Genomic DNA, 16587 nt, shown 5'->3' with positions numbered 1-16587 from the left:
TGCACAGGTTAGGCGCAGGGATTTACACCAGGTTTTTATTGTCGTAAGTGAATGCATGTAGATTTAGGCGCTCACGACCACCGCACTGCACCTCCCCCCCCAACACACTCAGTTTTCATGAAACTGAGCTTGCACAGGGGATAGGCACTCCTGGGGGGGGGGAGAATCTGGCACGGAGGTGGCAGTGGCCGCAGGTGGGAGGAGCAATTTTACTGGCGGGGTGGGGAATGTGGGGTTGAGGGTTGACAAAGCAGTGGCAGGGTGAGGCAAAAATTTGTGCCCCCGCAACCTTGTGCTCTCTGGCACCCCCAAAATTTGAGGTCCGGCTACGCACCTGGTGGAAGAGTATGTTGGTGCCCCTTTCAAAGATCACTTCTCACTGTCCACACTGTCAGGGTTGTTGTCTGTTCTATTGCTGAACTTAGTTTTACAGTATCTGCAAAAAGTAAACTGTCCCTCTATCTAACACCATCATGCTTGTTCTTATTGTTGATCTGCCACCTTGTGGCCTCTCTGTGCATTGCAACAGACTTCTCCCAGGGATAAACTCAAATTCTGTGGGACCGATGCTCAGAACTCAACGCCGGCGATAGAACTGATTACTACTGGATTAGTGCTGACGTCAATCTGCGCAGAATGCTCAGAGGGCTTTAGCGCAGGAAACAACGTGTGTGCCACAGATAGCCGCAAACTGTATTTAAATGTAGTCAAATGGATATTAATGAGGTCATTTGCTATGCCCTACCAATGCTCAGAGAACAGCAAACAAGCAAACCTTGCTCTTAACGCTGGAAACTACTGCCAGCTCAGAGCTGGCATTGAGGGTTTGAAGAGAAGATGGACATGGGGGAAGCCACTGCTTGCCCTGGGATCGGTAGTATGGAATCTTGTTATTATCTGAGATTCTAAATGGAATCTTGTTACTCTTTAAGGATTCTAGAATCTTGCGATTCTTTGGGGTTCTGTATGGAATGTTGCTACTAATTGGGTTTTTGCCAGGTACTTGTGACCTGGATTCGACACTGTTGGAAGCAGGATACTGGGCTAGATAGACCATTGGTCTGACCCAGTATGACTACTTTTATGTTCTTATGTTCTTATCTGCTGGTTTTCATTTGTTTTGGAAGCAGAAGGAAACTCGTGCAAACCTCTAAGCGCTGGTACTGAAAAGCCAATGTGTGAGAGTCCAAGCAAACCTGAAAGTGAAAGCACACATTGGCACCTGTTTTCTGCGCTTTTAATATAAGCCTTTCAAGCGGGGAAAAATGTTGAAAAGCTTGCCTGGTTCATGCGCACAAGTACTGTGGTTACCATGAAATTCTTGTGCACATGCGCCAGGCACGTTTTTCCCTCTTTCGGTCTCACAGCGTGTCTGTAATTTGAATTCCATTAGTTTTGAGCATTGGAAGGCTATTTTTCTGCGCTCTTTCTGCAGTATGGGGCGGAGTTTAGAGCATTGGGGCCTGTGTTTCTGAACAGAAAATTGTGACTGATGAAAGTCTACTTGGATATGTGGAAATAATCCAGGTTAACAAACAAGTTACTTGTTTAAGGACTTACTTGTTGCTTCTTTGACAAACTTTCAAGGGTTATCCTTTCTTGTTCAGGTCAGTGAACAAACAAAGCTACTGTGCAATTGTTTAGTATGACCTTTGAAAATACATTAGTATAATGGGGGGGAGGGTTCTTAGTTAATTTATAATTTCTGTTCAAAGTGTCCTCCTTCAGCCTTGAAACATTCACAAATTCTTTGACACCACTGAGCTGTTGGCGCAATGAATTCTAGGGTTTCATTAATTAAGAGCTCAACTGTTTTGTAAGCTTGATATGCTGGAGCTCCATCCTGTTGAAAAATAAAGTATTCAGAAATGTCTCAAATTTCAGGCAGGAGTTTCAGCTGCAGTAAGACATTTTGGGGTTATTTGGAAAAACATTGTGGGTCCTGTTTTTTTCTAGACATTGTGTATATCTGATAATGGGTAAGAAAAACAATTTCTCTACCGGTGGTATAGCCATAGGTGGGCCCAGGGGAAGGCCTAGGCCCACCTACTTTGTGCTCAGACCCGCCCAAAATTGTGATACCCTTGTTAAGGCTGGCAGGGATCCTCAAGTCCTTCTAGCTGAAGAGGCCCTTTCACGCAATGTGTAATTAAACTCTGGAATTAATTGTCAGAGAATGTAGTAAAAGCAGCTAGCTTAGCAGGGTTTAAAAAAGGTTTACATAATTTCCTAAAAGAAAATTTCATAAGCCATTATTAAGATGGACTTGGGAAAATCCACTGCTTATTTCTAGGATAAGCAGCATAAAATCTGTATTAATCTTTTGGGATCTTGCCAGGTACTTGTGACCTGGATTGGCCACTGTTGGAAATAGAATACTGGGCTTGATGGACATTTGATCTGTCCTAGTATGGTAACGCTTATGTTCTTCTGTAGTAAAGATACAGCACGGACAGGAGCAATGCAAGATTCATATATACACTGCCATAGAACAGGTACAGCACAGACAGGAGCAATGCAATATTCCCATATATACACTAGAAGGGCACAGCACGGTCAGGAGAAAAGCAAGATTTACATAGTGCCACGGAAAAGGTACAGCATGGATAGGAGGATGAATTCATATGTTGCCTCAACCTAAAAAAGGTACAACACAGACAAGAGCAATGTAAGATCACCAGGAGCAATGCAAGAATCACAATATGGACAGGGGCAATATAAAATTCACACAGGTGCACATAGAGGGGCATAATCGAACACGAACGCCCATCTCCATGGGCGCCTATCTCCAAGGACGGGTCCATGAAGGGGCGGGCCAGACCGTATTTTCAAAAAAGATGGGCGTCCATCTTTTGTTTCGATAATACGGTTTGTGCCGGGCAAATGCATCGGATTTGGGCGGATTTGAGCTGGGCGGTATCGGTTTTCAGCGATAATGGAAACCGAAGGCGCCCAGCTCAAAAACCAACAAATCCAAGGCATTTGGTCGTGGGATGGGCCAGGATTCGTAGTGCACTGGTCCCTCTCACATGCCAGGACACCAACCGGGCACCCTAGGAGGCACTTGTAACAATTAAACAAATTTTTTTAAATACCTCCAAGTCCATAGCTCCCTTACCTTGGGTGCTGAGCCCCTCAAATCCCCCCCCCCAAAACCCACTCCCCAGAACTCTACACCGTAACCATAGCACTTATGGCTGAAGGGGGCACCTAGATGTGGGTACAGTGGGTTTTGGGGGCGGTTTGGAAGGCTCCCATTTACCAGCACAAGTGTAACAGGTAGGGGGGGGGGGTGGGCCTGGGTCCACCTGCGTGAAGTCCACTGCACCCACTAACAACTGCTCCAGGGACCTGCATACTGCTGTCATGGAGCTGGGTATGACATTTAAGGCTGGCATACAGGCTGACAAAAAAAGTTTTTAAAGTTCTTTTGTTTTGGTGGGAGGGGGTTAGTGACCACTGGGGGAGTCAGGGGAGGTCATCCCCGATTCCCTCTGGTGGTAATCTGGTCATTTAGGGCACTTTTTGGGGCCTTATTCGTGAAAACAAAAGGGTCCAGAAAAAGTGACCCAAATTCTCGCTTCTGGCGCCATTCTTTTTTCCATTATTGGCCGAGCGTGCCCATCTCTCCTCGGCCGATAAACACGCCCCAGTCCCGCCTTCACCACGCCTCCAACAAGCCCCCCATCAACTTTGATCATTCCTGCGACAGACTGCAGTTGGAGGCGCCCAAAATCGGCTTTAGATTATACCAATTTGGGCGCCCATGAAAGGCGCCCATCTCCCGATTTGGGTCGAAATATGGGCATCTTTCTCTTTCGAAAATAAGCTGGATAGCCTCATCACAGAAAAGGAAATGCATGGATGGGAGCAGTACAAAATCGACACATGCACACACAATACTGCTTCATCACAGAAAAGGTACAACACAGTGGCAATGAAAGATTCACACACTGCCCCCACTCCCAGAAAAGGTACAGCACGGACAGGAGCAATGCAAAATTCACACATGCTCTGCCTCACCACAGAAAAAGTGAAATGCAAGCTTCCCTCATCCACACACACATTCTCTCTGACACACTTCCATTGCACCACAGAACACACACAACACAGCAGCGGTGCAAACTTCACACATCCATATATGAATACAGCTTCGGTTGAGACAGCTGGACCTTTTTCCCCCCTTTCAAGTGGGACCACCCTGATCTGTGACCCTTAGGATTCTGCAAACAGTCTTCCGGCTGAGGAAGCAAGTGTTCATTTTCTCACTAAGGATGAAACATTGCAGGCCATATGATAACCCTGGCCAGTGCCCACAGGAACAGTTCACGTTCTGGATAAGAGAGTGCGCTATTCTTATAAAAATGAGGTTTCCTTCATGTATAATGAGGAGTGACCTAGTGGTGTAAGGACTGTGCAAAAGTATTAGGTGTGCTCTCCTTCAATTAACTTTCAGGCCTCTAGTGATGCATGTGGGAAAGAGGAGCCTGAATTATAGCTATGTTAGGAGTCACTGACCAGGAAAAGGATCTAGGCGTCATTGTAGATGATACATTGAAACCCTCTGCTCAGTGTGTGGCAGCAGCTAAGAAAGCAAATAGAACGTTAGGTATTATTAGGAAAGGAACGGAAAACAAAAATGAGGATGTTATAATGCCTTTGTATCGCTCCATGGTGCGACTGCACCTCAAATATTGTGTTCAATTCTGGTTGCTGCATCTCAAAAAAGATATGGTGGAATTAGAAAAGGTGGAGAGAAGGGCAACGGAAATGATAAAGGGGATGGGGCGACTTCCCTATGAGGAAAGGCTAAAGCGGCTAGGGCTCTTCAGCTTGGAGAAAAGGCAGCTGAGGGGAGATATGATAGAGGTCTATAAAATAATGAGTGGAGTTGAACGGGTAGATGTGAAGCGTCTGTTTACACTTTCCAAAAATACTAGGACTAGGGGGCATGCAATGAAGCTACAAAGTAGTAAATTTAAAATGAATCGGAGAAAATGTTTCTTCTCTCAGCATGTAATTAAACTGTGGAATTCATTGCCAGAGAATGTAGTAAAAGCAGTTAGCTTAGCGCAGTTTCAAAAAGGTATAGGTGGCTTCCTAAAGGAAAAGACCATAGACCATTATTAAAATGGAGTTCGGGAAAATCCACTGCTTATTTCTAGGATAAGCAGCATAAAATATATTGCTAGGTACTTGTGACCTGGATTGGCCACTGTTAGAAACAGGTGCTAGGCTTGATGGACCTTCGGTCTGTCCCAGTATAGCAATACTTATGTACTTATGTAGCCCCCTCCCCCACTCCCTATAATAATTAAACAGAACAATCATGCTAATCCCAGCAACACCCTCCCTAGAACAGTTCTGTGAAAATGAATAATTAGATGTCAACTTTCAAATATTAAACTTTGTTTTGGACTTGGAGCGAAGGAATCTAGTGGCTAGAGCACTGGGCTTGACATGTAGCTGTGCCTTGTTCAAATCCCACTGCTGCTTCTTGCAATTTTGGGGGGCAAGTCACTTTTCCACTGCCTCAGGGACAGGGAAATACATAGGGATCCTTTTACAAAGACGCATTGGGCACCTACACGTGTCCAAGGTGCCTCAAATTGGCACTACCGCCTGCCCTGGGCGGTAATTCCATTTTTGGCGGGCGCCCAAAACACACAGTAGAAAATATACCCGGCAGTAATCAGCAGTTGGCGCGCACTGGTTGCTTCCCGCCTGGTTAGCGTGTGAGACCTTACCGCTAAGTCAGTGGGTGGTGTTAAGGTCTCAGGGCAAAAATGGATGCGCGCTGGTTTTCATTTTGCCGCACATCCATTTTCCATCACATTTTTTAAAAATCCCTTTTTTCCAGGTGCACTCAGGAAATGGACCAGCACACGTCCAAAACACACGCCTACGCTTTTGGGCTCGCCTTAGTAAAAGGGCCCCACAGTGTACCTGAATGTAACTCACCTTGAGTCACTGCTAAAAAAGGTGTGAGCAAAAGCCAAATTAATAGTAATATGTAGGGTTACTGACTCCAGATTGGCTTCACAGGATTGAGCCAATCCAGGTTTTACCCCATTGCATGCAGAAACTTCTAGTTTTGATTTCCAAACTGGAGTCCCTAAAGAACAGGAAGACTACAATTCCCTGTATGCATTGCGATAAAACAACTACAGAGTGATATTGTGGTAAGATAAAGTTCGTGTGGCACAGCCACATTAGGGAATCGTACAGCGGAAGAGTTGTGTTATGTCCATTACGTTCTTTAGTTTTGTTGTGTTGCTGAGATCAGGCATTTATGTTGGATCGGTAGGGTATGCCTTTTTAAACAGGTTAGTTTTTAGTGTTTTCCGGAAGTTTAGATGGTTGTACATCGTTTTCAAGGCTTTTGGTAATGCGTTCCACAGTTGTGTGCTTATGTAGGAAAAACTGGATGCGTAAGTTGATTTGTATTTGAGTCTTTTTCAGCTTGGGTAGTGGAGATTTAGGTACGTTCGTGTTGATTTGGATGTGTTTCTAGTTGGTAGGTCGATCAAGTCTGTCATTAACCACCTTTACGAAAAAATTCACCCAAGGTGATTTAATGCCATGGGCCTTACACTATGGAATAATCTACCTCAATATTTACGATTTGAGCAGTCAATTCATACATTTAAAGCAGGTTTGAAAACTTAGTTTTTTTTGAAAAAAAACCTTCTTAAACGAGCACATTGGGAGACAGTGGTACTCTGGTCTGCAATCCATTGAATAACTTAATTTTATCTTTTTTTTTTTAAGTTTAAAGTAATTTTATTGATAACTCAAAGTTAAGCAACACAACACACAACATACTCAATATTGCCAATTTACAAACAATAAGATACAATGCATGAACCATACAGCTTGTAAACCGCCCATTCCCCCTCCCCACCCCACCCCACCCCTCCCCTTCCCAACCCCCCCATCCCAACCCCTGTACCACTCAATTACCAAAATCTCAGGAACCTTCCTGTTGCTATCCGTATTAATTCAAGAAAGTACAACAGTACCAATAATCCAGAACTGTTTGGCAGCCCACAGATTACGCGGTTACCTCTGTACTCTAGGAAAAGCAGCTTACTACGGGGCAGAGAGGAGGTGGAACCCCCCCCCCCCCCCACACTCCACATCCAAAATCAACAAGCATTAATAAGTAAACTCCGACCCCTTGGGCTTAGAATCTGAAGATAAGGCATCCGTATCTGAAGAAATTGTTTTCTACGTTTTGGCGACATTTTGGAATCTCTAGCCTCCCAAGATGCTAAAAGGTGCACCTGATTACACCAATGCCAGTAGGCGGGCGCTTCCGAAGAGGTCCAATATTGCATTATACACTTTCGAGCTACCAAACTCAGCTTTCTGCATAGCATAGTTGCAGGAGTGCTCAAAGAGGCAAAAGCCCTTGGATGGTCTAGCAAAAACTGTCCCTCCGTGCCCTCATTTCCAAGCTTGATCAGAAACCCCCGGACCCGCTGCCAAAATGCTCGCACCCTTGGACACTGCCACAACGCGTGGTAGAAGGAACTATGACCCCCCCCCACACACACACACTTAGAACAAGCAGCATTAACCGTCTCTAACACATGAGCCAACTGTGCTTTAGACATGTAACCCCGAAGAACTATTCTATACCCGCATTCTCTCAACCGTTCATCCGTTACTAATAGGCGAATGCCTTTTAAAGTAGTCTCCACATTCCATGAAGTCAATGAGAACCCCAGATCCTGTTCCCATGTATGCTTAAGACCCTCATATTTTCTCCGAGGCCTACGCTTAACCAGTGCCCCATACAAATCAGAGACCGAATGTCTAGCGGTGTTCATCCCTTCAAAAAAACCTCGGACCCGGTCCCCCAATCGACCCCTCAAAGAGGCCTGATGCAAGGACTTCATATAGTGCGTGACCTGCGTATAGGCAAACCTGTTACCCCAGGCTACTCCCACCCTGTCTTGTATAGCCTCAAATGGCAACAACTCCCCATTATTCTGCAGCAAATGCTCTAAACGCGCAACTCCCTGCTGTCCCCAGGCACCAAAAATCGGATTGTCCATCCCTGCCTGAAACGCTGTATTTCCTACTATCGGCAATAAGTCCGTGATATACGGTTGTCCCCCCAATTGTCGCACCCACCACTGCCATACCTCACGAAGCGGCTGTAACAAAATGCTGTTTTTAAATCTAGGGGGTACCCTACTTCGAGGCAGATGAAGAAGCGCCATCACATCATATGGAACAAAAAAGGCCTTTTCTAAATTTGTGGGTGTATAATAATGAGTCGATTCAATCCAGTCCCCCAGATGACGCAATAAACACGCCTGATTATATAAGAACAAATCTGGGAAACCTATGCCACCCTGCTTCCAGCTCCCAACTAACATTTCCTGACTGAATTTTGGCTTTTTCCCCACCCAACAAAAATGACTAAAAAGTCGCGTTATCCGTTTCAGATCTTTCTGCAACAATCGGACTGGCAAAGTTTGCAGAACGTACAGCCACCGGGGAAACAACGTCATCTTTATTAAATTTATACGCCCCATTAATGACAAAGGGAGATGCATCCAAGCATCTAACTTAACCTTAGTGTCGTCAAACAGAACCTTTACATTTATTTGATAGAGTACAGAGGTATCCATAGCAAGCCGAACCCCCAAATATTTGAAAGATTCATCAGCCCACCGCAGTGGGAACTCAGGTCCCCAATCCCGCTGGTGTACTTCTGAGGACGCCAAAACTTCAGACTTGTCCAAATTTAACCGAAAGCCAGCATAATCCCCGTATTCTCGAATCGTCTCCAACAATGCCTCTAACGATTCCCTCGGGTTCGTGAGATGTACCAAAAGATCATCTGCAAAAGCAGCGACCTTGAACGTTTGAGACCCCACACGTACACCCTTGACCATGGGATTTTCCATAATATCTCTTATAAGGTCGATCCAATGTCAAAACAAAAAGAAGTGGTGATAAAGGACACCCCTGCCTAGTGCCCCGCCGGATGGGAAAACTCTCCGATTCAAGCCCGTTCACCAATAATGTTGCACTGGGATTGGCATACAGTATACGGACTGCATCAACAAACCACCCAGAGAAACCATAACATTCTAAAGTGTCAAAAAGGAATTCCCAGTGAACCTTATCAAAAGCTTTCTCCGCATCAAAGCTAATCAGCAATGACGCCAAGTTTCCCTGCGAGCTATATTCTAAAGAGGTCAAGATCGCTCGTAAGTTTTTACTCACAGCCCTTCCTCTTACAAACCCCACCTGACTGTCATGTATCAGTCGAGGCAGCAAGCACCCCAACCTGTTGGCTAAGATTTTCGCCAATAATTTTGTATCATAGTTCAGTAAAGAGATAGGGCGATAAGACGTCGGCTCTAAAGGGTCTCTCCCAGGCTTAAGCAACACTATGATCTGCGCTCTGTTCAAACATGAGGGCATCGCCTGATTCCCTATTATATGATTCAAAAACCTAGTCAAGGCAAGCACAATACCGTCCCCCATCAATTTGTAGAATTCCACTCGAAGTCCATCGGGACCCGGGGCCTTCATCAACGGGCTGCGAGATATGACCAAGTTAACCTCATCTTCAGTAATTGACCGATTAAGGCAGCCCAGCTCCTTTTTTGTGAGTTTCGGCAGCTTAAGATTGTCTAAATATAACTGATTGGGCAGTCCCTCAACGTTCGGAGGGGCATATAAAGCTTTGTAAAAAGCTCGGAAGGAATCACAAATAGCCTTATCAGACGTATGGAGGCCTCCCCCCTCCCTCCTAAGGGTCAGAATAGTTCTATTCCCTCCCCGCGGCTTAATTAAACACGCCATCAACTTACCCGTTTTATTACCGTACTTATAAAGTGAATAACGATAGTAGGTCTGGATTTATGCGCCCTCCTCTGCAATAGCTCATTTAACGCCGATTGGAGCTCTAACACTCGCTGTTTGTGGCTCTCCATATGAGTCTCCCCAAACCGTTTGCACGCTTGACAAAGTAACTTACTGAATCTTAGTATCTCTCTATCTCGTGCCGACCGTACGAAATGCGCGTGGCTGATAATTTCGCCTCTAAGTACCACCTTCGCTGCCTCCCAGAACAAAACTGGATCATCATGGTGCTCCTGATTACATTCGGTATACATTTTCCAACTACCTTATAAACGACCCTGTAATATCGGATCATGACTGAGCTGCAAAGGAAATTGCCATCTATTTCCTTGTTGAACCGCACCCCTCGGAACCCACTCCATCTCAACCCACGCATGATCCGACACCGTATACGGTCCAATGGTCACCCCACTCACCCCGCCAAACAGCTGACGAGACATCAAAACATAATCTATTCGCGATTGGGTGGAGTGGGCACGCGAAAGGTGGGTATAATCTTTCTCTCCCGGATGTAAAACCCGCCAAACGTCAATGAGATCCACCAGCTGGCACAGCTGCAAAAGTCCCCTGTTATTATAATATGGGGACGATGCCCCCGCGGCTGACCTATCCAAGGAGGGGTCCCAGGCAGCATTGAAATCGCCCCCCACCACTATGGCAGAGTGCGGTTGTTTTCAGCAGAAAATTTATCAGGGTATGAAAAAACCCTCGAACGTATCTGTTAGGGGCGTACACATTACAGATTAACAGCTTTTGCCTCCCAACCAACGCCTCCAGAATGACATAACGCCCTGCGGCATCAACCAAGAGCGGGGTAATTGATGATGCTACACCCTTTCTGAACAGCACCGCCACTCCACCCTTTTTCCCCTGTGCATGCGCCGCTATGCAATTCTCAACCCACCAAGTACTGAGTTTGGCATGCTCCACCTGATTCAGGTGGGTCTCCTGAAGAAGTGCAATATCAGACCTCTGCCTCTGCAGGTGCTGCAAAATCTTGGATCGTTTAATCGGCGAATTTACTCCACCGACGTTCCATGAAATAATGCGTACTATAACAAAAAATGGAGGAATACGAGCATTTCCACGAAAAAAATATATTGGCAGCCAAAGGGAACATCCCAGCCCCTGCCCCCTCCAGCCTTTCTCACCCAACTCTCTGTCCTGCTGCCCTAAGCCCACCCCCAGGCTCTCGCCCACACGAGATCAAAAAGGTGGTACCCAGGCCAGTGCTTAATTTTATCTTTATCACTTCTCTTTCCTATCTTGATATATGGCGTTTGTTTTAAATGTACTTTTTAACATTATTTTAATTTATTATAAACCGCATAGATAATTTTGATATATGGTATATCAAGTATAATAAACTTGAACTTGTGACCTTGGGTTTATGTTTATGCTTATTAAAATGTTCTTAATCACTTTTTTTTACAAGTAAATCAAAGCGATGTACGCTCATAATTAAAAGCAGACAGTTAAAGAAAGGTCCGCCAATAGAAAGAGCACAATCATATCAAGGTAAGTCACTTTGCCCTTCACTGACTCAGGTACAACCTAGATCGTAAATTCACCTGGACAGGAAATTAACGTGTGTACCTGATTGTTACCTGCTTGAGCTCAGATTTGGAAAAGGCAAGTAATAAATTCCGAATCCAAACAGTACTCTCACAAAATATCAGACTGAAATTTAAGAAGGCACAGCAAAGGGGTGGGAAGCTTTTTACTGCTCCTGCATGTGTTACCTGTTCTGGGTGGGGCTGTGTGTTTTAGGGATGGGCAGGCAAAAATATTGTTGTGTTCTTTTTTTCCAGGTTTTTTTTTTGTCCCTTCCAGAATGAATGTTGTCAAGTTTACTCTTACATTAACTCTCGATACGACTACTGTAATGGCGTCTATGCAGGCATTACAAAATCCAATCTCAAACGTTCACAGACTTTTCAAAACACAGCTGCACGTCTAATCTGCCGAGCAAAACACTGCAAATCATGCCTCTCCTCTTTTGAAGCGTCTCCACTGGCTACCTATTGAGTCAAGCCCATCAAGCCCAGCATCCTGTTACCAACAATGGCCAATCCAGGTCACAAGTACCTGGCAGGATCCAAAAAAGTACAAAACATTTTATGCTGCTTATCCCAGAAATAAGCAGTGGAGTTTCCACAACTCCATTTTAATAATGGTCTAGGGACTTTTCCTTTAGGAAGCTGTCCAAACCTTTTTTAAAACCCTGCTAAGCTAACTGCTTTTACTACATTCTCTAGCAACAAATTCCAGAGTTTAATTACACATTGAGTGAAGAAACATTTCTCCAATTCATTTTAAATTACTACTTTGTAGCTTCATTGCATGCCCCCTAGTCCTAGTATTTTTGGAAAGCGTAAACAGACGCTTCACATCTACCCGTTCAATTCCACTCATTATTTTATAGACCTCTATCATATCTCCCCCAGCCGCCTTTTTTTCCAAGCTGAAAAGCCCTAGCCGCTTTAGCCTTTCCTGATAGGGAAGTCGTCCCATCTCCGTTCTCATTTTTTCGCCCTTCTCTGCACCTTTTCTAATTCCACTATATTTTTTTGAGATGCGGCGACCAGAATTGAAACCTACTCCAGTCTTTTCGTTTTCTCATTTGCGGGACACAGACCATAAAAGTCTGACCAGCACTGTCCTCATGTTCGTTCCAGCCACTAAAGTTGCTGTCTAAGCCCTTTCCAGCCCATCCTAAACCAGATTGCCATATATGAGACACAAACTGTACAGGTCTCCCGGTATCGGCCCTAGTTCATCACAGCTGGAGTTGCCATCAAAGCGTCACTCGACACATCCACACATATGCAGCAGCCATTTAAGTTTAGGTTTTTTATAACTTCCATTTTCTAATTAGAGATCCTCCTTTTTGAATTCCGTCACCATTTGTGTCTCTACCACCTCCTTAATGGAAGACTTTCCGCATTTGTGCTGTTAAAGCGAGGAGGAGGAGGAGACAGCACTCAAAGAACTTGGCACTCGGTAGATGAGAGGCTAGCACAGGTGTAGCTTCCACTTCCACGGAAACCCTGTAGGAACTGTTTCCATTCCCACGGGAATCCCACAGGAACTGGTTTGAGCGTTCTTTTCTATCAAATTATGGCATTCCTTTCCATGGTTGAGATCATTTTTATTTTTGATTGTAAACCATTTTGATTCGTTTCAATTAGAAATGGTATAACACATTTTAATAAATGATAAATGAAGTGCGCACTACCCCCCTTGTTAAGTGCCTAAATAAAAGCGCCATTTTCACGCTAAGATTGTAAATTTTATTTTTATTACATTTGTACCCCACGCTTTCCCACTCATGGCAGGCTCAATGCGGCTTACATGGGGCAATGGAGGGTTAAGTGACTTGCCCAGAGTCACAAGGAGCTGCCTGTGCCTGAAGTGGGAATCGAACTCAGTTCTTCAGGACCAAAGTCCACCACCCTAACCACTAGGCCACTCCTCCACTAAATACTAACAGTCATGTGCTTAAGTCCTACATATGTACTCAGCGATATTCTATAATTGGGGCACACACTTCACATGCCCCTAGATTCTACAAGTTGAGGCAAAAAAAAAGTTACCCCCCCCTAGAGTTTTTTTGCTGTTATCTCAGCAACCGGTTGGAATTTCAACGTGAAATTTTACAGCTTTATTTGTTGTTACTATCTATATTTATGTGCTGAGTGGAATGAGATTATCTTTAAACACGGCAAAGTTATAGACTTTTTAGCGCAACCCAATGTTTCCTCTCTGGGGTGGCCTGGTGTGTGAAATTTTTTTTTTTCATGTGGGCAACAAGTTTTAAAACCAAGGGCCCTGTTTACTATGATTGCGCTGGCTAAACAGCACGCTAAACAGCACGCAGTAAATGCTAAAGGCACCCATATGGGAGTATCTAGCATTTAGCATGTGCTAATTTTACCGTACGCTAAAATCGCTAGCACGCCTTAGTAAACAGGGCCTCATCAATTTTTGAGCGCCAGTATTAGCAATACATTTCTGTATATAGCACACAAAAACATTTGTTTTTTGTGAGCAACCATGTAAAATCTGTGAGCGACAGATGTCCTAAAATATATGAGCAATACTGTAGCTCAGTCACTGCTCTTAGAGGGAAGATTGGCATGACCATCCAGTGATTTTCACACATTCAAAAATGTTTGCACTGTAAAACTAACATTATTCGGAAAAAAAAAACCCGAGGGTATACCAGTTTATTGTTAATGATGTCACAAGGCTGTTAAGAATTTCCCAAAGCAACTGAAGGGCCTGTGTTAAAGCTGGGGATGAACAATTTGAGTATTCACACTGACTGCAAACTTCTGACTCATTGTTAATTGTATCGTTTGAATGACATTATTTTACTGTGTTTTAGCTCGAACATTTTGAACGTGCAAAAATAGTAACGCTAAAAAGTCAGTAACGTCAACATAACTTAAGATAATTAAATGTTGTTTAATATTAATATGTAAGTATGATGTCTAAATAAGTCCGTAAAATTTCTCGTTGAAATTCAGTGCGGTTGCTAAGAAAACGGCAAAAAACTCTAGGGGGTTACTTATTTTTTTGCCTCACACTGTATATATTGGCACCAAAAGATCGACGCTGAAATTTAGGTGCGGTGTGTCAGCAGGCCACCACCTTCAGGCCTTCCTGCAGGCATGAACTCGGCTGACCCTGGAAGGGCCCTTCCCTGGACACAGCACTCCCAGAAGCAGTCTCCAAAACTATGCTTAACACCACTTTATTCCATCAGCAAGGCCAAGACATTTCCTCTTCCAGACACAGTCCTTGGTTACAGCACATATCACCCCTTGTTCCTTCCCCCCGCCGGCCCCAGTTTCTGGATATAGTTTAAATCCTTCACTGCTTCCCCAGCATGGCCTGATTCCTGGACACAGTTTTAAATCACTCACTGTTTCACCAGCATGGCACCATTTCTGGACACAGTTCAATCACTCACTGCTTCCCCAGCATGGCCAGGTTCGTGGACACAGTTCAAGTCACTACCCGTTTCTCCAGCCGGGTCTGACTTCTGGCCACAGCTGAAATCATTCACTGCTTTACAGCATGGCACCTCTCTCCCCCTTGAGTGGAACAGCTGCTTAACCTTTCCTCCAAGCTTTCCCCAGCTTTGAAGAAGGTTTGTTATGAAGCCTTTCAACTTCCTCCCTTGTACCTGAGCTAGAGCAGCAATCTCCATGGGCTCACTTCCCCAGTCATCTTGGGCTTGGATCTCCTCTCCAACCTCTTTCTCCACCTCCCATTCCATGGGCTCCTCTCCTTTTATGGTCCCCAGCTGGTCCTTTCCCTCCTGATTATTCTTCTTCAGCCAAACCCCCTCCTCTCCCTCGGGATCCTGTGACTTGTAGTTCCCTTTGCTTGCCCCCAGGGCTTTGCAGGGGTTCTTGGGAACTGTAGTTCTCCTCCCTTCTCTGGCTCTTGGGAAACGTATGCCTGCATGGGGCATGGCTTCCCAGCCCCTAGGATCCTGGGACTTGTAGTTGGAATCCTGGGTATGAAACCTACTCATCTTGCTCCTCTCCCGGATCCCTTCTTCCCTGACCCTCAGGGGTTCCTCACAGGTGTCAAGATGCATGCGCAAATAAATTGGCAAATATGCTATCAAGTATGAATGAATAAGTCTTAACAATCAATAATTGAACTTAATTGGCACTAATTGGATTTTGCGCACATCTGTTCTTGCACGCTATCCTATAACGCTCTATGCCTAAATCCTCTCTCGCACAACTCAAAATGGGGCATAGCCAGAGGAGGAGCATGGGCATTCCAAAAAGTTGCGTACACTGTTATAAAACAGCGCCATTTATGCACTGAGATGCCATGAGTTGAACGCCAGTATTTGCACCAGGTTTCAGCTGGCATAAATTCCAGCACTCAGTTTTAGGCGCGGGAATTGGCTCTAAGCTGTGTCCTAGAAACATAGAGACATGACAGCAGATAAAGGCCATATGACCCATCCAGTCTGCCCATCCTCTGTAACTCCTAATTCTTCCTGTTCCTAAGCGATCCCACATGCTTATCTCATGCCTTTTAAACTCTAGAACAGTCCTCGACTCCACCACCTCCATCGGGAGGCCATTCCACGGGGAGGCACCCTTTATGGAATGATGCTTAGTGCCAATTTTTGCAGCGCCAATTTATGATTTATAGAATTCTCCCACACAGGGATAGATTCTATATATGGCGCCTGAAAAATCCATGCGGAAAAAAATTACGCCTAGGCATATTCTCTAAAATACATCTAAATTTTTAGAATAGAATTAAATTTCCCCGTAGTATATAGGATACCCTGAGCGGCTCACGAGACCAAAGTTGGTCACATCCATTTAGGCCAAATTTTACTTGGCGTAAATCCTGATTCCCAAATTAGGTGCAGATTGGGTATATTCTATAATAATGCACATAGACTTTAGAAACGCCCATGCCCACACCAACTATGTGACTTAGAATTTAGGTGCACCACATTATAGAGTACACTTAGCGAGTTATGCGTGTAAATTTCGATTAATGCCAATTAGTGCTGGTAATTGCTTGTTAACATCCAATTAACAGCGCTGATTAGCTAAATAGCCAATTAAGTTATGCGCATTGTTAAAGAATATGCTTTGGTTTCCGCACGGATTTTCAGAGGCACCATATATAGAATCTAGGGAGTAG

This window comes from Microcaecilia unicolor, chromosome 3, assembly GCF_901765095.1.
Source record: "Microcaecilia unicolor chromosome 3, aMicUni1.1, whole genome shotgun sequence".
NCBI classification, from domain to species: Eukaryota; Metazoa; Chordata; class Amphibia; order Gymnophiona; family Siphonopidae; genus Microcaecilia; species Microcaecilia unicolor.
The sequence above is the reverse complement of the archived record's forward strand: the minus strand, read 5'-3'. Positions refer to the sequence as shown.